Genomic DNA, 12,792 nt, shown 5'->3' on the forward strand with positions numbered 1-12,792 from the left:
AGGAAGCACCAGGAATCTGTCTCTTCACCTAGATAACAATTACACTGGAAAAATCTGCCTGACATAAATATTTTTAGAACTCTGGAATCAACTGAAGGCTTGCAGCTTCCAGGGGAAACAGGAAAGTATGGTCCATTCAAAGGGAAAAATAAATCTACAGAAACTGTCACTGAGAAAGACCTGATAGCAGATCAACTAGAAAAATACTTTAAAACCACTGTCTTAAAGATGCTTAAAGAACTAAGGGATTGGGGGGAGGGTATAGCTCAAGTGGTAGAGTGCATGCTTTGCATGCATGAGGTCCTGGGTTCTATCCCCAGTACCTCCTCTAAAAATGAATAAATCTAACTACCTCTCCCCCTGACACTTCCAAAATAAAATAATTAAATAATACAATAATAAATAAGTAAAATATAAAAAATAGAACGTTAAAAAAAAAAGAACTAAGGGATGATGTGGAGAAAGTCAAGAAAACAATGTACTCTTTGAGTATATCTACCTAGATTTCACTGAGCTTCTTAGATGTTTATCTTCAGGTCCTTATCAAATCCTGGGAAGTTTTCAGCCATTATTTTCTTCCAATAGGCCTTAATGCTAAATCGTGGTTAATTTTGGTTAATTTAACTCATAGCACAGTAGCAGCTCCTTGTCTCCTACCCCCAGCTCCACAGCAGGCAGCTGTGCATATGTTCCTGTGGCAACCTAAACACAAGTTATAGAAGCTAGTGTGGACAAAGACCGTGTCTTCCAGATACTGGGGATCTGTACTCTGATCTATGAGACCTGCTTTTGGTCACAGAGGTGCAAAGAGGATGATGGCAATTGACATTACACCTCTCACCATTGTTGCAAGCCCCTCCCACTGAGGCTGAAGTAATTTCCAGGGTATTTAAAGGGCCAGCACTCTATTTTCCCCCTTGTTAATTTTTCTCTTTTTTCTCTTTTGGGAGTTAGATATTAAAACTAAAAAATTAAAAAGCTATTGCATACATGAGGGAAATTAGACAGTGACCATACATGCCCAGGGAAATGTATAGGCTCAGAGAAGAACTGAAAATAAGGAGATCAAGATGGTAGAGAAGGAGAACATTGAACTCATCTCCCCCAATGAACACATCAAAAATACATCTACACATGAAGCAACTATAGCTGAAAACAACCTAAAGAATGGCAAAAAGGCTCTTCTACAACCAAAGCTATAAATAAAGATCCACATGGAATTGGGTGGAAGGAGAAGAGAAGTAATCAGGTTCACCTGCGCCCCTATCAAGGGACACAGTAGAGGAAGGAGATATCACAGGCTTGGGGATCCTCCTGGGGAGTGAGGAGTTCAAGCCACAGATTGGGCACCCAAGCTCTTATGTCTGACATGGGAAGACAAGTCCCCATAGCTGATTTCAAAACGAGTGGGACCTGCTGGAGGGCTATAAGAAACAGACTGCATGAAGAGTGTTTGCATACTCTTGCTTACTCCTAGGACAAGGCAGAAGAAGCAGATTGAAACTGCCCAGGGCTCTGGCTGGTTTCCTGCTCCTGCCCCAGTGTATACCCGCAACCAGGTCCCTGCTCCAGCCCCTCTTGCTCTGGCACTGCTCTCTACTAGGGAGAAAGCTGCTGTTGCCAAAGAGAGTGCATACTTGTAGGATATGGGGCCAACCTACAGCCACAAGGTGAAGGCAGCCATTACCAGTGCTGATGTGTGGATACAGCAGATTGAAAATTGCCCAGGGCTCTAACCAGCTTGCCAGGACCACTACAATGTGCACCCTGGCCTGTGCTAAACACCTACTCCAGCCCTCTTGCACCAGTGCTGCTTTCCAGTGGGGTGGAAGTGCTGGGGGGTGTGGTGGTGGTGCCCACACTTGGAGGAAGCAGAACTGGCTCAGACCCAGCTCTGAACAGGCAAGGGTGGCCATTGCCAGTGCACGCATGGAGGCAGAAGATTGGAAACTGCCTGGGCTTCTGGCTGGCTTCCTGGAACTGTCCAAGCATACATTCTGGCCTGCACTGGGTGCTTACATGAGCCCCTCTTGCTCCAGTGCTGTTCTCCACTAAGGTGGAGGTGCCACTGCCACAGGGAGTGCACATATTGGAGGGAATGAAACTAGCTCAGTCCTGAACCTCAGAGCTTTTGTTTCACCACACAGGACCCTGACTGTGCCCTCAATAGGGCAGTGACTGCCAGTGAACACAGGAGAAGCCTAGCCCACAGACTCACACCTAGCTCTGGCTCTAGCCCCTCCATCTCCAGCCTCGCCTCTCACCAAGGTGGTAACTGCCAGGCACACCCCAGGGGAAGATATTACCCATGATCACTTCAGAATCCAGCTCTCCCATCAGAGCCACTGGGAACATGGAGACTGCATAGGAACATCCCACACAACTCCCAATCAAGACCTGGGTAGATACTGTTTCACCTAATTTCCTACAGTCAGAGAGAGTTACACAGAATGAGAAGACAGAGAAATAAGTTTCAAACAAAAGAACAGGAAATAAATCCTGGAAAAAAACCTCTAATGAAACAGATAAATAATTTATGATAAAGAGTTCAAAGCATTAGTAATAAGAATGTTGACTGAACTTGGTAAAAAAAATAGAGGAACATGAGAATTTTAACAAGGAATTAGAAAATATAGAAAAGAACCAGTCAGCACTGAAGAATACAGTAACTGAAATGAAAAAAATACACTAGAAAGAAATAACAGCAGACAAGGTGATGTAGAAGAATTCATGAGCAACCTAGAAGATAGAAAAATGGAAATCACCCAATCAGAACAGAGAACAATCTTTCAAAAAAATGAGAATACTTAAAGGGATGTCTAAAACAACATCAAGCGTACTAACATTTGGATTATAGGGATCCAAGAAGGAGAAGAATTGAAAAAAAGGTCAAAAATGTATTTTATGAAATTGTGGCTATCAAATATGTAAAGAGTTAATACCTATCCTTCTCAAATTATTTCAAAAAATTGAAGAGGAGGGAACACTCCCAAATCAGTTCTACAAGGCCACCATAATTCTAATACCCAAACCAGACAAAAACACTACAAAAAAGGAAAATTACATGCCAATTTCTCTGAATATAGATGCAAAAGTCTTCAACAAAATATTAGCAAACAAAATTCAACAATATATAAAAAGGATCATACACCATGATCGAGTGGTATTTATTTCAGGGATGCAGGAGTGGTTCAATATCTCTAAATCAACAGTATGACACCCCACATTAACAAAAAAATATATAAATGACATGATCAGGATGCAGAAAAACCATTTGACAAAATTCAACCTGCATTCATGATAAAATTCTCATCAAAGTGGTTATAGAGGGGACATATCAACATAATAAGGGACATTTTTGACAAACATACAACTAACATACTCCATAGTGAAAAGCAAAAAGCTTTTCCTCTGAAGTCAGGAAAGAGAAAAGGATGCCCACTTCACCATTTCTATTTAACATAGTATTGAATGTCTTAGCTATAGCAATGAGACAAGAAAAAGAAATGAAAAACATCTAAATTGGAAGGGTAGAAATAACTATTTGCAGGTGACTATATATAGAAAACCCTACAATCTCCACCAAAAAAAAAAAATAGTACTAATAAATGAATTCAGTAAAGTTGCAGGATTCAAGATTAGTATACAGAAATCTTTTGCTTTTCTATACGCTAATAATGAACTACCAAAAAGAGAAAGCAAGAAGACAATCCTGTTTAAAACTGATCAAAAAATACCTAGGAAACATCATAAACTAGGTGAAAGATCTTAAAACATTAAAGGTAACTGAAGATGATACCAAGAATGGAAAGATAGCCTATGTTCATGGCTTATAGGAATTAATATCATTAAAATGTTCATACCACCCATATTTAGTGAAATCCCTATCAAAATACACATGACATTTTCCCCAGAGCTAGAACAAATAATACTAAATTATTCTATGGAACCAGTGAAGGCTCTGAATTTCCAAAAACATTTTCAGAAAAGAACAAAGCAGCAGGTGTCACACCCCTGGACTTCAAACTATAATACAAAGCTACAGTGGTCATAACAGTATGGTGCTGGCACAAAAACAGACACATAGATCAAGGGAACAGAATAGAGAGTGCAGAAATAAACCCACCACTTAAGGTCAATTAACCTACAACAGAGGAGGCAAGACTATATAATGGGGGAAAGACTGCCTCTTCAATAAGTGATGTTGGGAAAACTGGACTGCTGTATGTAAAAGAATGGAACTATAACATTTTCTCACACCATACACAAAAATAAACTTAAAATTGATTAAAAATCTAAATGTAAAACTGGAAACTATAAAACTCCTAGAAGAAAATATAGGCAGAACACTCTGACATAGTCATGGCAATGTTTTTTTGGATCTGTTTTCTCAGGCAAAGGAAACAAAAGCAAAAATAAACAAATGGAACTTAAATAAATTTAAACTTTTGCACAGTGAAAGAAATCATTGACAAAATGAAAAGACAATCTAGTAAATAAGAGAAAATATTTATAAATGGTATGTCCCATAATGGGTTAATATCCAAAATATATAAACAAGTAGTACAATTTAATATAAAAAAGGAAAAGCCTGATTTAAAAAGAACTGAATAGACTTTTTTCAAAAGAAGACATAGAAATGACCAACAGGCACATGAGAAGATGATCAACATTGTTAATCATCAGGGAAATACAATCAAAATCTCAATGAGATATCACCTCACACCTGTCAGAATGGCTATCATCAAAAAGACCACAAATAACAAATGTCAGCTTGAGGATGTGGAGAAAAGGAAACCCTTGTATACTGTGGGTGGGAATGTGAATAATTGCAACCACTGTGTAAAACAATATGGAGGTTTCTCAAAAAACTAAAAATAAAACTACCATATGTTCCAGCAATTCCACTTCTGTATATATAGCCCCCCAAAAAACAAAAACACTAATATGAAAATATATATACACCCAAGTGTTCATAGTAGGGTTATTTACAATAGTCAAAATATGGAAGCAACCTAAGATAGAAAATACGTAGAGGTGATAGAATACAAACTTGTGGTTGCCAAGGGGAAGGGGAATGGGAAGGGATAGACTACAAGTTCAAAATTTGTAGATACTGACAGGCATATGTAGAATAGATAAACAAGATTATACTGTATAGCACAGGGAAATGTATACAAGATCTTGTGGTAGCTCACAGTGAAAAAAATGTGACAATGAATATATGTATGTTCATGTATAACTGAAAAATTGTGCTCTACACTGGAATTTGACACAACATTGTAAAATGATTGTAACTCAATAAAAAATGTTTGAAAAAAATATGGAGAGGTGAATGAAAGTGAAAACACAACATGCAAAAATTTAGGGGATGCACAAAAGTACTGCTAAGGGATAAATTTATAGCTATAAAACTTTACATTAAAAACAAGAAAGATCTTTAATCACAATTAACTTAACGCCTTAAGGAAGTAGGAAAAGAACAAATTAAACCCAAAGCTAGCAAAAGAGAGAAAATAAAGATTAGAACAGAGACAAGTAAAATAGAGAATAGAAAAAACAGTAGAGAAAATCAATGAAGTTAGTTCTTTGAAAACGTAAGCAAAATTGACAAATCTTTAGTTAGCTGGACTGAGAAAAAAAGAGAGAAGACTCATTACTAAAAAGAAATGAACATGTAAACATTCCTACTGATTCTGCAGAAATGAGAAAAGATTATAAGAGGATATTATGAACATTGTATGCCAACAAATTGTAGCACTTAAATGAAATGGGCAAATTCCTAGAAACACAATATTTAGAAAGACTAAATCCCAAAGAAATAGAAAATCTGTATATACCTGTAACTAGTGAAGAGATTGAATAAGTAATCAAAAATCTTCCAAACAAAAAATCCCTGGAAACCTTATGGCTTCGCTGGTGAGTTTTACCAAGCACTTAAGAACTACCATTAATTTTTCTCAAGCTTTTCAAAAAATGAAGAGGAAGAAACACTTCCTAGCTCATTCTGTGAGATCAGCTTTATCTTGACACTAAATCCAGAAAGACTTTATAGGAAAAGAAAACTATCAATATCCCTCAGGAACTTTGATGTAAAAATCCTCAACAAAATATTAGCAGACATAATTCAGCACATTATTAAAAGGATTCCACACTGTGACCAAGGGATTTATTCCTAGAATGCAAAGATCATTTAACATGAAAATAAATCAATATAATATATCACATTAACTGAATAAAAGGAAAAAAAAAGAAAATATGGTCATCTCAATTAATGCAGAAAAAAAACACTTGACAAAATCTAATAACTTTTTATGATAGAAACACTCTAAAAACTTGGAGTAGAAGGAAACTACTTCAATATAAGAAGACCATATGTTAAAAAACAAAACAAAACACACACACACACACACACACACACACACACACACACAGAGCAAACTCAGTGAAACACAGAAAACTTTTCCAAAAGATCAGGAACACAGCAAAGATAACTTGCTTTCACTACTTTTTGCCAGAGCAATTAGGCAAGAAGAATAAATTGAATGCATCTAAATTGAAAAGAAAGAAATGAAATTATTTCTGTTCATGGATGATAGGATCTTATATGTAGAAAATCGTAAAGAATTCACCAAAAATCTGTTACAACTAATAAATGAATTCAGCAAAGTAGCAAGGTACAAAGTCAACACACAGAAGTCTGCTGGATTTCTCTATTTAGTAACAATAATCTGAAAAGGAAATTACAAAAACAATTCCATTTACAATAGCATCAAAAAGAATAAAATACTAAGAGATTAACTTAACCAAGGAGATGAAAGACTTGTATAATACTTGAAAACTATAAAACATTCTGAATGAATTTAAAGAAGATATAAATAAGTGGATAAACATCCCCTGTTTCTGTATTGGAATACTTACTATTTTAAGATATTAAAACTACCCAAAGGGATCTTCAGATTCAATGCAATCTCTATCACAATACCAATGATGTCAATTCAAGAAATAGAAAAAAAATCCAAAATACATAAGAAATCTCAGGAGAATCATAGTAGCCAACACAATCTTTAAAAAGAAAAACAAAGCTGAAGGAGTCACACTTTCTGATTTCAAACCTTACTACAAAGCTACAGTAATCAAAACAGTTTGGTACTGGCATAAAAACAAGCATATAGATCAATGGAGTAGAATAGAGAGCTCAGAAATAAAATCTTGCATGTATGGTCAAACAATTTTTGACATAGATGCCAAGACCATTCACTGGGAAAAGGAGAGTCTTTAACAAATGGTGGTGGGAACATTCGATATCCAAAAGGAAAGAATAAGTTTGGATCTTTACCTAACATCATATACAAAAATTAACTCAAAATGGATCAAAGATATAAATGTAAGACTTAAAACTATAAAACTCAGGAGAAAATATAGGGTAAAAAATACTTAACAGTATTGGATTTGATAATGATTTCTTGGATATGATATGAAAAGACATAGGCAACAAATGAAAAAATAGACAAAGTAGACTTCATGAAAATTAAAAATTGTGCTACAAAAGACAATAGCAATAGAAAAGACACACAAAATGGAAGAAAATATTTGCAAATCATATATCTGATCAGTGACTAATACCCAGAATATGTAGAGAATTCCTGAATCTCAGTAACAATAAAATAACCCTACTCAAAAATAGGCAAAGGACTTGAATGGACTTTCTCCAAGGAAGATATAAAAATGGCCAACAAGAACATGAAAAAATGCTCAACATCACTATTAGGGAAATTCAAATCAAAAGTACAGTGAGATACCACTATATAGCCATTAAGATGGCTACTATTGAAAAAAGAAAATAACAAGTGTTGGTGAAAATGTGGAGAAATTGGAAACTGCACTGTTGTAGGAATGTAAAATGATACAGCTGCTGAGAAAAACAGTATGGTGGTTCCTTAAAAAAATAAAAATGGAATTACAACATGATCCAACAATTCTATTTCTGAGTATGTATCCAAAATAATTGAAAGCAGAGTCTCAAAGAGTTAATTGTATACTCATGTTCATAGAAACATTATTCATAATAGCTAAAATGTGGAAGCAACCCAAACGTCCATCAATGAATAGATAAGCAAAATGTGGTATATACATACTATGGTATACTATTCAGCCTTAATTAAAAAGGAAGGAAATTCTAACATATGCTACAGCATGGATGAACCTTGGGGACATTATGCTAAGTGAAATAAGTGAGTCACAAAAAGACAAATACTGTATATTCCATTTAAACGAAGTATGTAGAATAGTCAAAGTCATAGAGATCAAAAGTAGAATGGTGATTTCCACGGACTAGGGGCAAAGGAGAATGGGGACATATTTTTTAGAGTATAGAGTTTGTTTTGCAAGATGAAAAGAGTTATGGAGATGGATGGTAACGATGGTTGTTCAACCTTATGAATGTATTTAATAGTACTGGGCTTTACACTTAAAATTTACCAACTAAGCCATTTTTTCTCTTATAGTATTTTACCACAATATAAAACTGGAAAAAAATTAATTATGTTACTGTCTGAATAGTGGTTAGTAACTGGCCTTTTTTCACTTAAAACTAATAAATATTTTATTGCATCATTTTTATGCATGCAGTGTTTTTCCTACTTTTTATAATGCAGAAGTGTTTTTTTAAATGTCTTGAAAATGAATCAGAAATGAAAAGAATAGTAACTTAAATTCAGATTGCATAAAGATATTTAAAAATTACAAATTATATGATATTTGGAAATGTTGAAACAAAATTAGTACTTTTTGAAAACATAGTTGACTAGAAATTTTTTATTTCTTGGAAAAAAATTGTTCAATTTGATTTTCACTAAGGTTCATGAATTAGCCCTTCTCAAGGAAGTAATCCTGAAAGTTGTACATACTTTGGAGCAGGGCGAAAATGACTACTTTCAGTTTTGAAATTTTGCTTAAGACCAGCTCATCTGCTTAAAAGAAAACTCTTTCCTACATAAGGACTAAAAGCATACCTAGATTTTATAGATTGGAAAATTTATTCTAAATCTCTCTAAATAAAAATGTTATTTTGATCTAACATATCCTACTTCCCTATGCCATTAATAATGGGTAAAAAGAAGCTTAAAAACTTGCAAAGTGCCTGATTGCTAGTACTTACCATTACTTCTCATGATTCACAAATTGATTTTCTGGCTTTATATCTGTGAGAGACAGTGGGTTTTTTTAATACCATAATTTTTCATAAGCTGATGAATATGGGGATGATGAATGAGCCTTCATCCCACAGTCTCCTCCAGGTGACTCTTTAAAAGAATGTTGTTGTTTTGAAGTTATCTTAATTTTGTTTTATTCTCCACTGCTTTGCAGAGCTTTCTGGAAATTACCTTCCTTTCCTTATCAGTTATTAAGCCCTCCACATTCCTTTTGTTCCCTTCAGATATGGAGGCTATTTTTAGTACACGGAATTGGACAATGAGACAGATGGGTACATTGTGCTAGCCCACATCTGAAGATAAGGCAGGCAGTTGGTATTAATTTTAGGTTGTGGCTACAAATTATTGATTAGGAAGGAAGTTCTAAAAATATGGATGAGGAAAAGCAGAAATGATATCCATAAAATGAAGGCCAGCATAGAGAAGATAAAAAATAGTAGTACATCAGCTTCCTTCTCTTTATCCCCAGGTAGGTACTTAGAAAAAGCAAGTTTTCAGAGGGTCACAAAGAAACCATAGGTATCTTTTCTCTATAGCTTCCTCCATTTATTGAAGGCGATCGCATCCAATCCCCTCAGTCTTTTAAAATTCTTTCCGTTCTCCTCAATGGTATCTACTGTCAAGAAACATAGGTGCACTGCTACTCTCCTCAGAGGTACTTGTCTTTTTATAGGAGATGAATTAGAAGTATATGGACATAAGGATATAAGGATTATATTTGTTAGTGTCTTTTATAAATATCAACAAGATATATATTGATATAGGATACATAGAAAAAGGAAACAATCATAGAAAACTCTATCTTATCTGTCCGTTTTTCTGTTCACCAGTCCATCTGTTATCCATCCATCCAGTCTACGTATGCTATCTTTTTTATCTTCTCTTTTTTCTCTTTGTATCTATATATCTCATACGTTTGTTCATTTTTTATAAACTATAGTTTACACATAGTAAAGTTTACCCTTTTTACTGTAAAGTTCTCTGAGTTTTGACATATACAATTATATAAACATTGCCACAATCAAGATAGAAAACAGTTCTATCTCTCCAAAAATTTTACTTTTACACTGTTGTACTCAATCACTGGTCCCCACACATAGCCACTGGTGACTACTGATATGTTTTCTCTTCCCTTAGTTTGGACTTTTTTTGAATGCCTTATAAATGAAAAATACAATATATTGCTTTTAGAATCTAACTACTTCATACTCATAGTGTGTTTCAGGTTCATTCATTCTGAAATGTGTATTAGTAGCTTTTTTTTATTGCTAAGTAATACCTTATACAGGGATGTACTACTATTTGTATATGTGTTCATTTACTGAGGGATATTTGGGTAGTTTCTAGTTTTTGGTGATTTGGGGCAAAATCTGGACATACACAAACTAATTTTTATGTTAATGTAAATTTTCATATTTCTTGGGTAAATATTTAGGAATGGATTTCTCTCTCACTTTAAATAATAAATTAGTGCTATAGTTTTATGTATTCTCTTTTGTGAATGTATCTCAAGTGTGTTAAAGTAAAAACACCATTACATTTGAGTATACTGACAAAATTGAAGTTCTGTGCTTACAAAGATGAAAATTTTAGGATAAAATTTACTTGGCCAAGGTATATTGTCCTTTGACATGCACTTCTGTATTTTCCTTGTCAATTATATCTGTAAGAATGGCTTCATTAAAATAATTTATATACCTTAAAATTCATCTTTTTAAGTATGCAATTCAGTGGGTTATTTTGTATATTCAGAGTTCTGCATCATACCAATTATCTAATTTTGGAACATTTCCATCACCCTCAAAAGGAACCACTTACAAGACAGTTCTGCTAGCATCAGATTTTTCTAGGTGTTCTGTTTTTTTTTTTTTTTTTTTAATCCAGGAATGTCTTTATTTCTTTTACTTTATAAGTATAGTTTTGAAGAAATAAGACTTTATGACTGACATTCTTTTTCTTCCAGCCCTTAGAATATGTCATCCTCTAATTGTCAAATATTACTTGAACATTTATGGGTGGATTTATTTCTGAGCTCTTGATTCTGTTCCATTGGTCTGTGTGTCTATTTTTATGTCAACACCATACTGTTTTGATTAGTATAGCTTTGTAATATAGTTTGAAATCAGGACGTACAGTGCCACCTGCTTTGTTCTTTCTCAAGATTGCTTTGGCTGTTCAGGGTCTTTCGTGGTACACATTTTAGGATTTTTCTATTTATGTGAAAAATGCCATAGGAATTTTGATAGGGATTGCATCAAATCTTTAGGTGGCTTTGACTATAATGGACATTTAAACAATATTAAGTCTTCTAATCTGTGAATAAGGGATATCTTTCCATTTATTTGGGTTTTCTTCAGTTTCTTTCTTCAGTGTCTTGTAATTTTTGGTGTGTAAATTTTTTCCTCCTTGGTTAAATTATTCCTAAGTATTTTAGGAATAATTGTTTTTGATGCTATTGTAAATGGAATTTTTAAAAACTTTTCTCATATAGTTCATTGTTAACTTTTTTTTAATATAGTTCATTGTTAGAGTATAGAAATGCAACTGATTTCTGTATGTTGATTTTTGTATCCCACAACTTTACAGAATTCATTGATTAGTTCTAACCATTTTTTGGTGAAGTCTTCAAAATTTTCTCTATATAAGATCATGTCATCTACTAATAGAGACAATTTTACTTCTTCTTTTTTAATTTGAATGCTTTTCATTTCATGCCTGATTGATCTGGCTAGAGCTTCCAGTACTATATTGAATAGAAGTGGTGAGACTGGTCACCCTTGTCTTGTTTATAATCTTAAAGGAAAAGCTTTCATCTTTTCAGTGTTAAGTATGATGCTAGCTATTGGTTTGTCATATATGACCTTTATTATGTTGAGTATGTTCCTTATATATCCACTTTGTTGAGAATTTTTAATCATCAAAGGATGTTGAATTTTGACTTGATGGTTTTTTTTTTTTACTATGACAGATTTATTTGGATCCACATAGTAATTTGAAAACTTAAAATTCAAGTATTTAATAATTTGGATTTTTAACACAGAACATATTTGTATTTTGAAATCCAAATTTAATTTATAAATTCCCTTTATACCTTTTATAAATCTAATTTAAATTTAATTGCTATTAAATACTATTTTATGAGGACTCTTAAGCTCACATCCTATTTATTATGATTAGAAGTATTCATAAAATTCAAAGGCAGCTGATTTTATTTTAACAGGAATTGTCAATATATCATTTCATAATGGAAAAAATAATCTGTTTTCCTTGGTTTTAAAGTAAAAGTGAATGTAATTCTTCCTCTGTTGCTTTAGTCATAATTTGATTGAGGCATAAATATAATTTTAAATGGAAAATACTACTAATGACACATTTGTATTTAATGTCTTTTGTATTTTTTTCTCCTCATCTTAAGTAGAATAGGAAAAAAAAGAAAAGAAAAGAATCACCTTAGATTTTAAGTTCCTCATACTCTTTGCCTCATAGCAATAATTATTTGAAAAATAAAAGGCAAATCTGATGATTCATAGAAGAAAATGCCAATGGTTATTGACTGAGGTTGATCAAGTGAAGTAGC

General features: G+C 33.6%; 1 non-coding gene across 1 annotated transcript; it reads left to right on the forward strand.

Annotated features, from left to right (window-relative positions):
- Window positions 1–255: 255 nt before the first annotated feature.
- TRNAA-UGC lies at window positions 256–328 on the forward strand. Its single transcript has one exon. It is a non-coding gene; the product is annotated as a tRNA-Ala (tRNA).
- Window positions 329–12,792: the final 12,464 nt, after the last annotated feature.

Source organism: Camelus ferus, chromosome 5 (assembly GCF_009834535.1).
Source record: "Camelus ferus isolate YT-003-E chromosome 5, BCGSAC_Cfer_1.0, whole genome shotgun sequence".
Classification (NCBI taxonomy): Eukaryota; Metazoa; Chordata; class Mammalia; order Artiodactyla; family Camelidae; genus Camelus; species Camelus ferus.